Here is a 16,292-nt window from a genome sequence, read left to right as displayed (position 1 = left end):
ATGAGTCTGACTTCAGTTGTATATCAGAAATAGCTGATCCCCTGTATGAAGGGTTAATGGAGCAGCTGGCTTAAACTGCAACAGAAGCATGTTCTAGATGGAAAGGCCTTCCTCCCCTGACTGCCAACAAAGTGACAGGCATCGGATGTTTTCTTTACATTTTACACAACATGACTTTCGGTTCAATCTGTCATTTTTATTGCTTGTGTACCCTACCGACAATCATGAGGCATCAGGAACTGAGAAAATTGGAGGGAAAATTTAATTTTGAAACAATCTGCGATGAAGGAATAATAATAATAATAATCCTTGCATTTGATATAGCGCTTTTCACGTCAGGAGGACGTCCCAAAGCACTTCACAGAACACACTGTAAAGTGAATTGACTGTATATTTGTGGGCGAACGCGGCAGCCAATTGCGCACAGCAATGTCCCACAAACAGTCGTAGATTGAAAATGACCAATTTAATTATTGTTTTTGGTTTTGGAGGGATTATTATTAGGCGTGTGGAGTAAGGAAACTTGCCCAAGGTTTCGCCCTGCCTGGAATTGAACTCAGGTCTCTCACTTGCAAAGCGAGTGGTCTAACCACTGAGCTACAGGACTCCACGGAATAAACTGGTGGAACATAGGATAGGAGTAGCCTATTCCGCCAATCTATAAGATCATGGCTGAACTGTACTTCAACTCCAATTACCTACCCATGCCCCATATCCCCAACAAATATCTATCCACCTCAGTCCTGAAAATCTGAATGGATTTCTGTGGACAGAGTGACCCCTTCCTGTTCCTCTGTACTATCTCTTAATGGAGCAGGTGGTAAAGAATGATGTATCCATAACTGGCTAGGGTTTTCTTTGACAGTTTCTGTGAACAAAATGTCTTTGGATTGCTTTCTAACCGATTTAGCTCTCATAAAGATCTTGCTGACTTGATAATTCACTTCCTTATTTTAAACATCGTGAATCACATCACCTTTTAACCTATTCAGTTCTGGGTAATCTGACACAAGTTTACTTACAAGCAAAATGCAAAATACTGCAGAAGTTGGAAATCTGAAACAAAAACGGAAGTTGCTGGGAACACTCAGGGTCATGGACTCAAAACGTTGCCTCACAATCCTTTCTCCATAGATGCTGCCTGACCTGCTGAGTGTTCCCGGTGACTTCTGTTTTTGTTTCAAGTTTGCTTTGCCTTTTATAGCTAAACGCCCTTCATCCTGGGTAAATTGATGCTGGATGCCCTCCAGAGCTAGTATTTAAATGTAGTTCTCAAGGAGAGGATGATTTTAAGCTCATAATGTGCTTTTCTCAATTTGTTGTTAATTCTGCTTTCACCTACTTGGCAAATTGCAATTGACAAAATGTAAACTTCTACCTTAAATGCACTTAAAGGCTGTTCATTGACTTTAATTGCCACTTTGAGGATTGGTCAAAATTGGCAACTGTGTCTGCTGTCCTCTCTTACTCAGTTGTTAAAGCTTCAGATATCTGATTTGCTGTCCATCTAGAGTTTATGGCCTCCATCCACTTTTGACTGATGCCTTTAACCACCTGAAAACCTATTGCAAAACAACAATTATAATGTCTGCACCACCATCGTACTACCTCGAGAGTATTTCATTGGTATCTTGGAGTCCTGTAGCTCAGTGGTTAGGGCACTCGCTTTGCAAGCGAGAGACCTGAGTTCAATTCCAGGCAGGGCGAAACCTTGGGCAAGTTTCTTTACTTCCACACGCCTAATAATAATCCCTCCAAAAAGGAAAACAATAATAAATTGGTCATTTTCAATCCATGACTGTTTGTGGGACGCTGCTGTGCGCAATTGGCTGCCGCGTTCGTCCACAAATATACAGTCAATTCACTTTACAGTATATTCTGTGAAGCGCTTTGGGACATCTAGAAGACATGAAAAGCGCTATATCAAATGAAGGATTATTATTATTATCTTGAAAGGAATAAGGTTTATAATAATAAATAATCTTTGAATTTAATATAGTGCTTTTCATGTCTTCGAGATGTCTCAAAACACTTCACGCAATATACTGTGAGTTCCCTGCCCAACAATCTGCAGATGAAATTGATCATTCACTTTATGCACCAACTGGCTGCTGCATTTGTCTACAAAATACACAATCACTGCACCTTTCAGTAAATCCTGTGAAGCTCAATGAGATGTCTATTCCTGACATGAAAGGTGCTATGTTACATGCAAGGATTATTATTACAATAGATAAATTTTGTTACTATTTGTTTTCCTGTTTTTGCTGCTCAGCCTATACCCTCTCAATGAGCTAACTGATATGATCAGTTGTTAATATTCTTCTTTTCACTCCTTAAATCTTTTAAACATTAATTTTTCTCTTCTTGTATTGTTTTCCCATTTTATTTTATCATTTTTCACATATTGGGGGAAGAAATGTGGTATGTGGTATGGCCACATGAAACTGACCATCTGCTCCCTCATCCCCATTTCTACCCCTCTCCTTACCTCCCAGCTCCTCCTCCTTGCTCCTCTACTCACAGACACCAAAAACCTCTCCCTGCCCACTGGTAAAGTTCCCACCCCTTTAACAACGGCCGTCATCACTCCTATCCTTTGAAAAAAACCTGGACCCATCCCTGCTCTCAAATTACCGCCCTATCTCCAACTTCCCTTTCCTCTCCAAGGTCCTGGAACGAGTCATTGTTTCCCAGCTTTGCTCCTTCCTCTCCCGCCACAACCTTCACGAACCCCTCCAATCGGGTTTCCGTGCCGCCCAAGCACAGAAACAGCCCTCATCAAAGTGACAAATGACATTCTGTCCACCTGTGACCCGGGCTCCCTCTGCCTCCTCGTCCTCCTTGATCTCTCTGCTGCTTTCGACGCCGCCTTCTGCTACTCTGCCCTCATCCTCATCCACCACTTTTCCGCTCACCTAAACCTTCATGGCCAGTCCGGAACCTTGGCATCTTGTTTGACCCTCAACTATCCTTTCTACCCCAAATCTGTGCCATTACTCGCTGTGCCTTCCCGCACCTCCACAACGTTGCCCGGATCCGCCGCTATCTCACACTGCAGGCCGCCGAAACCCTCATACACACATTCATAACATCGAGGCTCAACTATGCAAACTCCTTGCTTGTTGGCCTCCTCAACTCCTCTCTCCACAGGCTGCAGATCATCCAGAACTCTGCAGCCCATGTCCTCTCTCACACCAGGTTCCATGACCCTATCACCCCCATCCTCGCCAGACTCCACTAACTTTGCATCACACAGAGGATACTGTTCAAGATCCTGGTCCTCACCTTCAAAGCCCTCCATGGCCTTGCTCACACCTATCTCCTTGACCTCCTAGCCCCCTTCCATCCTGCCCGCTCTCTCTGTTCAGTGGGCTCCGGCCTGCTTCACGTCCCCCGCCTTGCCTACTCCATTGGCGGTCGGACCTTCTGCCACTCTGCTCCTACCCTCTGGAACTCCATCCCAAAGTCCCTCCGCCTCGCCCCTTCCCTTGCGCCCTTCAAGACCTATCTCAGGACCCTCTTCTTTGACCATGCTTTCGATCACCCTGCTTCCCCACCCTCCCCACTCCTGACCCCCAGCTCGGGTCCGAAACATTGATTGCCTAGTGCCTTGGAACATGAAAGACACTATACAAATATAATTTTGTAGTTGTTGTCATATTAACTTGTTATCATACCTTCCTCCTCCCCCGATAAACCTCCTTCCTCTTATAACTGTAAAAATTTTCTGTTTCAAAGTCCTTCACAGTATCACTACTCTTGGCTTTGGCTTTAATTGCAGTATTAAACAGAAGGTTTACTGGTGACGGTTGACCGACAGGTGATGGTTCTGGTGCAACTGCTAAATACTAAGTGAACAGCTGCTCATGTTCTGCCTCACAGCTTTTGTTAAGAACCAGTTACTGTTTGCTTCATTAAACTGCTTGCACTTTCACCCCTCCGTCATTGTCCAACATTATAAATTTATAATTTCTTGTAATTGCTTGTTTGACTGAACAGTTTTGTACGCGCCTATTTTTATTGATCTGGTGTTAACAATCATTACTTTTTCCCAGCCCCACCCAAATATACTGAAAATTACTGGCATGGAATTCCACTTAGCCTTGGCCTGTTGTCCTAAACTAACAGTTCACAATTGTCAAAAATTCTGTCTTCATTTTGAAGGCCTCTTTCCAGCTACTCTTTGAAAAAAATCAATTTCTAAATTAAGACCAACTTTTAAGAATTTCCCAGTTTTGTGCAATCTGGTTTTGGTTTTACGGGTGAAGATTGCGCAAAACCGTGGAAATATTTTTACAGGTAAGTCCTACCATTTTCTGGATTATCAAATATAACAATGTGAAACAAAGAGCAGATCTCCATCTACAGACCTAGAAGGCAGTGGGATTGTGCTATAATTTCCAATGCTCTCTATCAGTCAGCCTTTTGCTCACAGTTTTATCAGTCTAATACCTTTTTTAAATCAGCCACTCAAGACTGATTGTGAAGTCGTCAAAGGTCGATGTAATGCAATATAAATGCCTCATTAATATGTTACAGACATATTAATGATTTGCTATTTTGTTTGAAGGTGGAAGGTGTGGCACTGAATGATTTCAGGATAACCAACATTTAGTTTCACAAGATACTCAGTTTCAAGTTCACTCTTGAATACCAGTGAAAGGAAAGCTTGTTTATCAGGGGGCAAAATATATTACTCATAAAACACACAGCAACAGCAATTACATTTTTATTGTGTCTTTCATGTCAGGAGCATCTCTCAAAGCACATCACACAACTGACTGGGAGCCTGAGCTGGGGGAGTTAAGGAGGGGGTGGTAGGGTGAAAGGTCGTTCTAAGCGCTGTTGAAAAGTTAGTTATTAGGCGGGTTTTGAAGGCAGCGAGAGAGTGTACAAGGAGGAGGGAGAGCACAGACAAAATGGCTGAAGGCTCAACCACTGATGCCGGTGCAGAGATGTCCAAATGCATATCTAACCAACGTTTTATATAAGTTTAACAAGACTTTCGATCCACTGGACATAAAATCAAGGAATCTATTTGCATTCTGATGATTATTTTTATTTTTCATTCTAATGGGATTTTAGAAATCCCTGCATGTTAGAGGGTGCCACATTCACATGGAAATTTCCGTATCTGGAAAAGAATGCGTACTCGTTCCAGGAGAGACACACCTTGCTTGCACATGTTGACAAGGGGGCTTGGAGCATTGGGGTTTAGCCAAACACATTTACCAAAAACACTCAATATGGTGTATACATGAGAATGATATGTAGAAAAAGATGAAGTGAGGAGAAAGGAAGGAGATATCTCTTAATAGGAAAACAAAATTATAATCCTCGTGGATAATATAGAATATATCATAATATATTGTAAAACATTTGCAATACAGAAGGAGGCTATCCTACATTAGCATCTATGCTGTCAATGTGGCTCAGTGATATCCACTCTCATCTTTAAGTCAGAAGATTATGGGTTCAAGTCCCACACTGGGACTTGGAATCACATAATCTACACTGATGCTCTAATGCAGTGCTGGGGGCTGTTGCATTGTCACAAGTGCCGTCCTTCGGATAAGACGTTAAACTGAGATCGGGGTAATATCGGGTTTCTTCAATCTTACTGCTTCAATGTAAATTAGTGAAATAATATTTGTATGTGTTGAAGTATTAACCTTTAAATTGTATATGATATTAAAAGATCTGTAATTCACACCACCTGTATTGGGTAAAGTCTTTTCCTGGTGAACCTTACAATGGTGATTAACCCCAGGATAAATACATGAACTAAACAAAGAGAGAAGTTGCTCCAAGGGAATTTGCAATGGATTTAAGAGATTAAACTGTACTGACTTCTCTAGCAATATCTAGAGCTACTATTCCAACTGTACAAAGGCTCTTAACACTGTTGAAAGAGTTGTATTGACTACCCTGCTTTGAAAGCAGAATGACTCAGAGGTTGCAACACACAAGTAGTAAGGGTAAGTTTCCCTCAGTTTTGACAAGGTTTTCAGAAATGACACAGGTCTGTAATAATAATAATAATCCTTGCATTTGATATAGCGCTTTTCAAGTCTTCTAGACGTCTCAAAACGCTTCACAGAATATACTGTAAAGTGAATTGACTGTATATTTGTGGGCGAAACGCAGCAGCCAATTACGCACAGCAATGTCCCACAAACAGTCGTGGATTGAAAATGACCAATTTATGATTGTTTTTGTTTTGGAGGTATTATTATTAGGCGTGTGGAGTAAGGAAACTTGCCCAAGGTTTTGCCCTGCTTACACAGCATACACAGAAAAAAGGAAGTTATACATTCAACCAGCAAACTGCCCACATTACATTGAGAATGATTACACCCTAGAGGATCATAGCAACAGGTACTATGGACACCACCGGCACACCACTGCAGAGATTTGAAGCAATGTCAACAGGATTTATGTCACATATTGCTCAGTATAAAAATATGAAAAACAGCTCTGTGGTGCAGACACGTAAATAACTAAATTTCAAAACTGGAGTTGGTCAGTGAAGCATCACTGAAGTTATGGAGTCTAATATGGTCTTGCTTTGTGGGTAATTATGATTTTTACCAATTCTCCTCAAAAAGAAACAGTATTAGTTGAATTACAGTGTTACAGTGTTAGTCTGGCCCAGTTGGTAGCACTCTCACTTGTGAGTCAGAAGGCTATGGGTTCAAGCCCCGTATCGGGACTTGGATCCCATATAGTGCAGGCTGACACTCCGATGCTGAACTGGAGATGTGCTACATTGTAGGAGTTGCCATTCTTTGTAAACATTAAACCGAGGCATTGTCTGCTTGTTCAGATAGATGTTAAAGATCCTGGTGTCCTGGCCAACAATCCTCCAAATAAAATTGGTTATTTTCTCCATGGTCCTTTGTGGGACGTTGATATGTGCATTTTCACTGCTATGTTTGCCCACAAAATACAGGCACACCTCTGTACAATATATCTTGCGAAGAACTTTGAGAGGTCTTAATGACGTAATAAGGTGCTATATCGAACGCAAGGATTATTATTATAATAGTTAGTGTAATGACTCAGGGAGCAGCTAGTTTCAGTGATAGATCTTTGAGAATGACACCAGGTATGTGTCATTTCCAGAATAAATCCTTCTCAGCTAATCTTGTCTGAGCTAAGTTTTGCTCAGTGTGTGGACTTTTAACCTTGGATTTTAGATGAACTCAGCAAATACTATATGCAGTTTAGCACGTCTATAGAGTTGTATACAGAACCGCATTACACTGCCACCACATCACGGACAGCACGACAACCTTTCAATAGGATTATTTTAGTAACTGCCGGTGTTTGATGTCACATTGTTTCCATTTTTGGTTAAATACAACCTTGAGCTTAACCATCGTGAGAAGCCACAAAGAACTCAGAACAGAATGCTTGATGAAATGCAAAACTTTACAGCCACTGTGGAAATATGACTATTTTAATGATTTACTGTATTGTCACTGACACTGCGTGCAACTGTGGTTTCTCGTTAGTTCTCTTGAAAACTTATCTCCACGTACGAGAATGATTCAAGCAGCTGGAGTAATCAAACAAATATGGGAAAACAAAATGCAAAATACTGCAGATACTGGAAATCTGTAACAAAAACAGAAGTTGCTGGGAACACTCAGCAGGTCAGGCAACATCTATGGAGAAAGGAAAGTGAGTCAACATTTTGGGTCCACAAATCTTTGTCAGAACTGGGGCATGTTGGGAGGGAGAGGCTTTTAAGGTCTAACAGAGAGGGAGAGGCAGGGCAAGGAAGACAAAGGAGAAAATGGGGAAGAGGGCAGGGGATGATAATAATAATAATAATAATAATAATAATAATAATAATAATAATAATCCTTGCATTTGATATAGCGCTTTTCACGTCGGGAGGACGTCCCAAAGCTCTTCACAGAATACACTGTAAAGTGAATTGACTGTATATTTGCGGGCGAACGCGGCAGCCAATTGCGCACAGCAATGTTCCACAAACAGTCGTAGATTGAAAATGACCAATTTATTATTGTTTTTAGTTTTGGAGGGATTATTATTAGGCGTGTGGAGTAAGGAAACTTGCCCAAGGTTTCGCCCTGCCTGGAATTGAACTCAGTTCTCTCGCTTGCAAAGCGAGTGCTCTAACCACTGAGCTACAGGACTCCACGGTGGGTTAAAGAGGTGTTAATGATGCAAAACAAAGGAGGGGAATTGCAAAAAAACGGGTTAGTAGAAGTGTTAATAATGCAAAACAAAGGGAGGAGGAAACGTACAACAAAATAGGCCAACCAGAAAGAGAAAAGGTGTATCTGGGACCTCTCCATCCATGGTCTCCTACCCTGTTCCAATGAGCCACAGCACAACCTCGAGGAACAGCACCTCATTTATCTGTTTGGGACCTTACAGCCCTCTGGCCTCAATATTGATTTCAACAATTTCAGACCATAAGAACTCACCTTCCCCCTCTTCTGTGACCATTACCACATTATCTGGATCCCAGACACAACTTTTCTCTCTCTGGTCAGCCTATTTTTTTGCAATTCCCACCCCCCCCGTTTTGTTTTGCATTATTAATACCTCTATTACTCTGTTTTATTCCAATCTTCCCCTTTGTTTTTCATCACAACATCCCTTTAACTCATCATCCCCTGTCCTCTACCCCATTTTCTCCTTTGTCTTCCTTGCCCTGCTTCCCCCCTCCATGTTAGCCCTTAAAATCCTCTCCCTCCCAACATGCCTCAGTTCTGACCAAGATTCGTGGACTCGAAACGTTGACTCACTTTCCTTTCTCCATAGATGCTACCTGACCTGCTGAGTGTTCCCAGCAACTTCTGTTTTTGAAACAAATAAGAGAACTGGTTTTGAGAAGTGATATATTTCAACATGAACCACAACAGTATTAACTATCCAGAAAGCATATGATTTCTGTACTAATTCTATACTCAATATGGCATCAGCAAAGTAAACTATCTAATGGTCATTGTGACTCTTTGGCAAGAATAACTAAGGAGGTTTGAAAGGATTATAGCTGGACACAATGGCACAGGACTGAATACACTATTACAAGCCCAGATACAATTTTGCAGGATTGGATGCAGTATTACAGGATCAGATACTGTATTCAGGATTGGATACATAAATCAGCTGAGCCTATAAAAACATTTATCATGTTATCTTTGTTTTGCAACCAGAAAGAATTCAGAAGCTCAGGTGATGTTGCAGAGACCGCAAATTTAAATTGTTGCATAACAAAATTAATCTTGTGCTTTCTGAAAGCTGAGACAGTGCAAGTTAGTTACATTTGCAGATGACACCAAATACAAGGAACAGTATAATCAGAGGAGATGGCGACAAAGTTAGCTCAGCAGTAAGCGTATCTGGGCTAATCTCAGGCAAATGAAGTTTAATGCAGCAACAACAAATTACATTTGTAAAGTGCGTTACACATCAGGAGGATGTTCCAAATAAAGGAAATAAAAGCAGAAGGCTCATGTACAACAACAACAAAATTACATTTGTATAGTGCCTTTCACGTTGGGAGAACATCCCAAGGCGCTGGACAGACCGAGTTACGGACCCGAGCTGGGGCTCGGGGTGGGGGAGGGCAGAGGGGGAAGCAGGAAGATCGAAAGCATGGTTGAAGAGGAGGATCTTGAGATGGGTTTTGAAGGTGGCAAGGGAGAGGGCGAGGCGAAGGGACTGTGGGATGGAGTTCCAGAGGGTGAGGGCAGAGTGGCAGAAGGCCCACCTACAAATAGTGGAGGCGAGCGAAGCGAGGACGTGGAGCAGGCCAGAGCCCGCTGAGTGGAGCGAGCGAACAGGATGGTAGGAGGTTAGGAGGTCGCAGAGGTAGGAGGGAGCACAACCATGGATGGCTTTGAAGGTGAGGACCGGGATCTTGAACTGTATCCACTGTGTGAAGGGAAGCCAGTGGTTTTGGGCAAGGATGGGGGTGATAGGGTCACGGAGCCTAATGCAGGAGAGAACACGGGCTGCAGAGGTCTGGATGATCTGCAGCCTGTGGAGGGAGGAGTTGGGGAGACCGAGAAGCAATGAGTTTGCATAATCGAGCCTCGATGTAATGAAGTGTATGAGGGTTTCGGTGGCCTGCAGTGTGAGACAGTGTCGGAGCCGGGCAAAGTTGTGGAGGTGGGGAAGGCAGAGCGGGTCATGGCGAGGATGTGGGGTAGAAAGGATAAGTGAGGATCAAACAAGACCCCAAGGTTCCAGACTGGCTTAGTAAGGTGGAGTGTGCAACCATGGATGGTGATGCTGTCAGCGCCTGAGGTGAGGAGGTGCTGACGGAAACCAATCAGGAGAGCCTCGGTCTTGTTGACGTTCAACTGAAGAAAGTTAGCTCTCATCCAGGACTCCATTAATGGGACAGAACTAAGTTTGAAGAGACCTAAGGATATTTGTTGACTTGCCTCTCACTGTGTACATATTGTGTGAGTATATGGAAGGAGATGGATTTCTTGATGTACCAATTAGAAATTATTTTCTCCCCGAATGTGAGGAATTCAAAACCACTGTGTTTATTAAGAATAATATAATGCGAAACTGAGAGGGCTCATTGCACATATTCAATGTTCCCCATTGTGTACTAATAATAGTATTTGGGTAGGGCATAACATGCATTATTATGGCGTACATATTCATTTTAACAATTCTGTCTGATTTTTTTAAATGACTATTCAAATGACTTATTCTGGATGTGTAGAATTAAGTCTGAGTGATTTACTTCTCCAGTAGTAATGCATACTGTGTAACAATGTGAAAATTACACCTTGAATAAAATCTTCCACCACCCAAAGAATTTGACAAGATTTGTGGTTAGCGAGGCTATGACACAACCACATACTAACTTTGAAATGTATTTTATATTGCAGCAACAAATATCATAAATTGAAGCTAATTTCAATGGATTACCCAAATTGCAAAGATTATTTATGCATGTAGAGATATTCCATTTATTTAGATTAGTTTGCAAGAGAATATCCACTTTGCCACATTACATTTTATCTGAACTGGTGTTAGACTCTGACCTTAGGCCCCTTCTCTTCAACCTCTAAACGCTCCCCCTTGATGACATCATCTGCAGACATTGGGTCAACTTCCACGTGAATGTAGATGACATCCAACTCCAACTCTCTGCCTCCATCCTTGACTCAAGAAAACTGACCTAACGTCCTGACAGACTGTCTGTCTGACATTGTCCTGGATGAGAGCCAACTTTCTATAGTTGAATGTCAGCAAGACCGAGACCCTGCTGATAGGTTCGCGCCAGCACCTCAAGGCACTGGCAGCATCAGCATCCATGGTTGCACACTCCACCTCACCACAGTCAGTCGGGAACCTGGGCGTCTTGTTCGACTCTCGACTGACCTTTCTCCCCCATATCCATGCCACGACCCACTCTGCCTCCCCCCACCTCTGCAACATTGCTCAACTCCGCCACTGCCTCAACCCTCAGGCCACCGAAACCCTCATAGACACGTTCATCACCTCAAGGCTTGACTATGGAAACTCCCTCCTTGTCAGCCTCCCCAACTCTTCCTTCTACAAACTGCAGAACATCCAGAACTCTGCAGCTCATGTCCTCTCCCACACCAGGCTCTGTGACTCCATCACCCCCACCCTCACCCGGCTCCACTGGCTCCCCATTCCTCAGAGAATAGAATTCAAAATTCTCGTCCTTATTTTCAAGGCCTTCCAAGGCTTTGCCCCCTCCTGTATCTCTGACCTGCTGACGCCCAAACAACCTGTCCACTCCCTCCGCTTAGCAGAGTCCATCCTGCTCCAGGTCACCCGCCCAACCCGCCCTACTATCGGCGGCCAGGTTTTCAGCCTCTCTGCCCCCACTCTTTGGAACTCCATCCTACAATCCCTTCACCTTGCTCCCTCCCTTGCCTCCTTCAAGGCATGACTCAACACCCTCCTTTTTTGATCATGCCTTTAACTGCCCTCCTACCACCCTCCCTCATCCCAACCCTGCACCCCTTGGGACAGCCTCCCGATGTGAAAGACACTTTCCAAATGTAATTTTGTTGTTGTTGTAGTTTGGCTCAGTTGATAGCATGCTTGTTTCTGAGTCAGAAGGTTGTGGGTTCAAGTCCCACTTCTGGAACATTGAGCTCATGGTCCAGGAGGCTGACACTCCAATACAGCATTACGGTGAACTTGGAGGAAGATTCTTCAGATTGGGCCAAACTACAGTCAATTCACTTTACAGTATATTTTGTGAAGCGCTTTGATACGTTTAGAATACGTGAAAAGTGCTATATTGTTATTATTATTATTATAATTATTATAATAAGGATTATTATTATTATATTATTATTAAACTGAGCCGTGCCAGAGTAAACTCCGTTCTTTTTTCAAATATTGCGTTGGATCTTTAACGTCCACCTCAGTTTAAATTCTCAGCCAAAGGATGGCACCTCCTCACATGCACACTTTTTATCACCTGGTTGAAGGACAATGCCATTTTCTTCATAACATAACACAAATTTGTACACTGCCAAATTGAAATGGCTTCTGAGTACCTGTCAGTGATAGAGTTTTTATCAAATATTGTATTATTGTTTGTCCAATCTTAGCATCTGATGAAGATGATGATGATGATGATGATTATGAAGCATCTAGACCTCTGAGAGGCCGATTCGATAACTACTTTTAAAAACGCGGTGGACGGGTATTTGAGGAGGACGGGTCTGCAGGGTTATGGGGACAGGGCTGGGGAGTGGGATTGACATTACTTTGCTCTTTTCAAAGAGCCGGCACACACTCGATAGGCTGAATGGCCTCTTTTTGTGCTGTACGATTCTATGATTCTATGATTTTATGTCCAATATTGCCCAGCAGTTCAGTGGCTATTCATAAACCAATCAACTTTGCTGGTTGACAGGAGTTTTTTCTATGTCATTGGCGCCTGACCTGCTCATTCCCAGTCACAGTTGCAGCCTCCAGCAAATATTGCATAACTCTGCGTAAAATGTAACATAACAATATGGTGGAGTCAAGTTCCAATATATCCAGAAATAGAAACAGTATTATCAGTCAGATCCTGACACCAGGGTGGGTGTAGGAATATATGTGCACAGGATGGTAGAAACTACTTTATCATCTGACTTTCACCATGAACATAAACACCCCCACACCATACAGTAAAGAAAGATACAATCTATTAGCTTATTAATTATTAATAACATCATGCAATGGAGTAGATACAATCAATGAAGAGGGTACAAATCTGACTGGAGATTCAATGAGATGTGGAAAGCTGGTGGATATAATAATAATAATAATAATCCTTGCATTTGATATAGCGCTTTTCACGTCGGGTGGACGTCCCAAAGCGCTTCACAGAACACACTGTAAAGTGAATTGACTGTATATTTGTGGGCGAACGCGGCAGCTAATTGCGCACAGCAATGTCCCACAAACAGTCGTAGATTGAAAATGACCAATTTATTATTGTTTTGGGCTTTTGGAGGGATTATTATTAGGCGTGTGGAGTAAGGAAACTTGCCCAAGGTTTTGCCCTGCCTGGAATTGAACTCAGGTCTCTCTCACTTGCAAAGCGAGTGCTCTAACACTGAGCTACAGGACTCCGCAATATGATGAATAAAGGCTATAAAGCCGTTGTGGAACTAACTATATGAAGTTCAATACAGATGAATGCAAGGTACTGCATATAGGAAGGAATCACATGTCACAGAATGGATTAGTTCAGCTGAATGGCCTGTTTCCATGCCATATCACACTATGTGACTTCATGTAACAATAATGAGCATCCTTGCATTTGATATAGTACCTTATAATGTCATTGAGATGCACTTCATAGGCTTTTTTCCCCACAAACAGCTACAAATTAAATGACAAATGACCAATTTTTTACTTGGCAGATTATTGGCCAGGACAGGGTGAGAAACTGCCCTCCATTTTCAATTAGTGCCAATCGGATATTTAACATTCACTTGAACAGAGGACTGGACAATGATTTTAACACGAGACGGTTCTTCAAACATTGCAGCACTCTTTTTAAATGGTGTAGACAAGGCTCCATTATGTGATGACAAGTTACAGAGCTAAAGCAAACAACCCGAGGCTGGAGCACAAGTTATTCGTTTTTTGTTGGCCATGGTGTAGATGTGTGGTGCCAAATGTTTGGTGGGATTGAGAAAGAAAAATTGAGAAAGAGTGAGCTGGATGGCAAAAATGACAGCATTGGGTCAAAATATGGTTATTTCCAATAGATTCCTTATCAACCCCCCCATTCACATATTTGTCACATCCATACTCAACTTTTCAAATGCCATTCTTTCTGATCTCTCCAACTCCACCTTCTCCAACCTGCATAGTGGTTGGAGCACTTGCCTTGCAAACGGAAGGATCCGTGTTCAATTCCAAGGCAGGGCAAAACCTTTGGCAAGTTTCCTTACACCTCTGTTTACCTAGCAGTAAGTAGTAACCTCATTGTTAGTCAATTGGCAGATAGCTTGTCTGGGTGTAATAATCCCTCCAAAAAAAATTTGGTAATTCAATCTAGGACTGTTTGTGGGACACTACTGGGTGCTATTTGCTACTGTGTTTCGCCCACAAAATATACAGTCACTGTGAATGACTTTGAGACGTCTCAATGACTTAATAAGGCGCTATATCAAATGCAACGATTAAGACATACGTCACTGGCTCCGTCTCACAGTAGATCCAGATCATCACCTTCACCTATAAACCCCCTCCTATCCTTGTAGTACCCGACCTCCGTGATCTTCTCCAAACTCACTATTTGACTCCCGCCCCCCCACCCCCCTACATTTAGTAATCAATGCTGTGTCACCTACTTCTGCTTCCATCATCTAAGCTCCTACCCTCCGGAACTCCTTTCTGCAACTTTTCTATCAAAACCCATTCAACAACAACAACTTGGATTTATATAGCGCCCTCCACGCCGGATGGCGTCTCAGAGCACTTTACAGTAACGGATCCTGGGACCGAGCCAGGGGGAGGGGGGTGAAGGTGACCAAAGGCGCGGTCGAAAAGAAAGGTCTTCAGCAGAGACCTGAAGATTCAGTTCAGTGGCTATTCATAAACCAATCAACTTTGCTATTTGTGTGACCTTCTCTCTCCTCCCTCGCTCCTCAGTACAGTCTCTGTAAACTGCTCTGAGAAATTACTCTACGTAAATGTACGCAACAAATTACAACTGTAAAGCGCCTTTAACATCGGGAGGACATCCCTAGGTGCTGGACAGTCAGGGATTTGGACTCCAGTGAGGGGGGTGGGGGTGTTATCTGAGGTGGGGTGGAGGGCAGGGGCAGGAGGGCGGTCGAAGAGGAAGGTCTTGAGAGACACAAAGCTCCTTCCCAGTGTATGTCCGTGGGGCGGATCCCTTCTAGTTGGTGTGATGTGATGTACTGTGGGATATGGAAGGGATCCCCCATTTGCGACTCAGAAATCATTGCGTCTCCTCTCCTCAGCGCCTTGGGACGTCCTCCCGATGTGAAAGGCGCTCTATAAATCGAATCTTGTTGTTGTTGTAGATTCCCCTCACCCCCCCCCCCCCCCCCACCCACTCACACACCCCTGTGTGTGCTACTCCCCATTCCCTTCATGCATACTTAACCTGCCTTCCAGTTATCTTTTGTGACACACTCACCGTTCGACTGTGTTTTATATTAACGACGTGAGGGTGGGGTGAGAACGTCCCAACCCCCTAAGCTTTGCTGATGGGATAGGGTGGGGGTGACCACAAGGTGTGACAGCTGTGCAACTGCACAAGGGATTGACTCATTCGCGTGGAAAATACAGTATCTGGGCGTCGTTCGGCCAAACCCTTTGATTACCTTTAACGAGGCTGTGCTTACAGTTCCACACAAAGTCCAACCGCTGTGGACTTGTCACTCTCCCTCCTCTGTAGGAAGGAGGAGTAGCGATCTGACACGATCCCCCCCTGAAGACTGTCTGGGAGCTCGTGTTGTGTGGTGTGTGCGAGGGATCGAGAGGTAAGATCAGTGTTTGGAGCAATAGCTCTCACTGCAGCGAAGGTTGGGTTATTGACTGCCTCTCTCCCTTCTGCTTAAAGCTCTTTGGTTTATTCTCTAACAAGTAATAACACATTATTTCCTAACAATTGTGCTGCAAACATGAGAACGTGAAAGATCCCATCCAGAGAACTTACTGTAATGTGTCTACAAAAAGACGGTGAAAGTTGTGATGCTGTTGTTTGGATTGAATGACATTGGATTGGTATTTTTTTATATATACTTTGTCCCAAGACT

The 16,292-nt window shown here is 43.1% G+C and overlaps 1 protein-coding gene across 1 annotated transcript in view; it reads left to right on the top strand.

The window, feature by feature from the left end:
- The first annotated feature begins 15,813 nt into the window (after positions 1-15,813).
- Positions 15,814-16,292, top strand: part of cdh17 (cadherin 17, LI cadherin (liver-intestine)) — a 33,478-nt gene continuing 32,999 nt past the window's right edge. The window contains exon 1 of the mRNA XM_042332395.1: positions 15,814-16,016. The gene's annotated coding sequence lies outside the window, so the exon portion shown is untranslated. The remainder of the gene's footprint in view (positions 16,017-16,292) is intronic.

The sequence above is a fragment of the Callorhinchus milii genome, unplaced genomic scaffold (genome assembly GCF_018977255.1).
Source record: "Callorhinchus milii isolate IMCB2004 unplaced genomic scaffold, IMCB_Cmil_1.0 Scaffold2, whole genome shotgun sequence".
NCBI lineage: Eukaryota > Metazoa > Chordata > Chondrichthyes > Chimaeriformes > Callorhinchidae > Callorhinchus > Callorhinchus milii.
The sequence above is the reverse complement of the archived record's forward strand: the minus strand, read 5'-3'. Positions and strand labels throughout refer to the sequence as shown.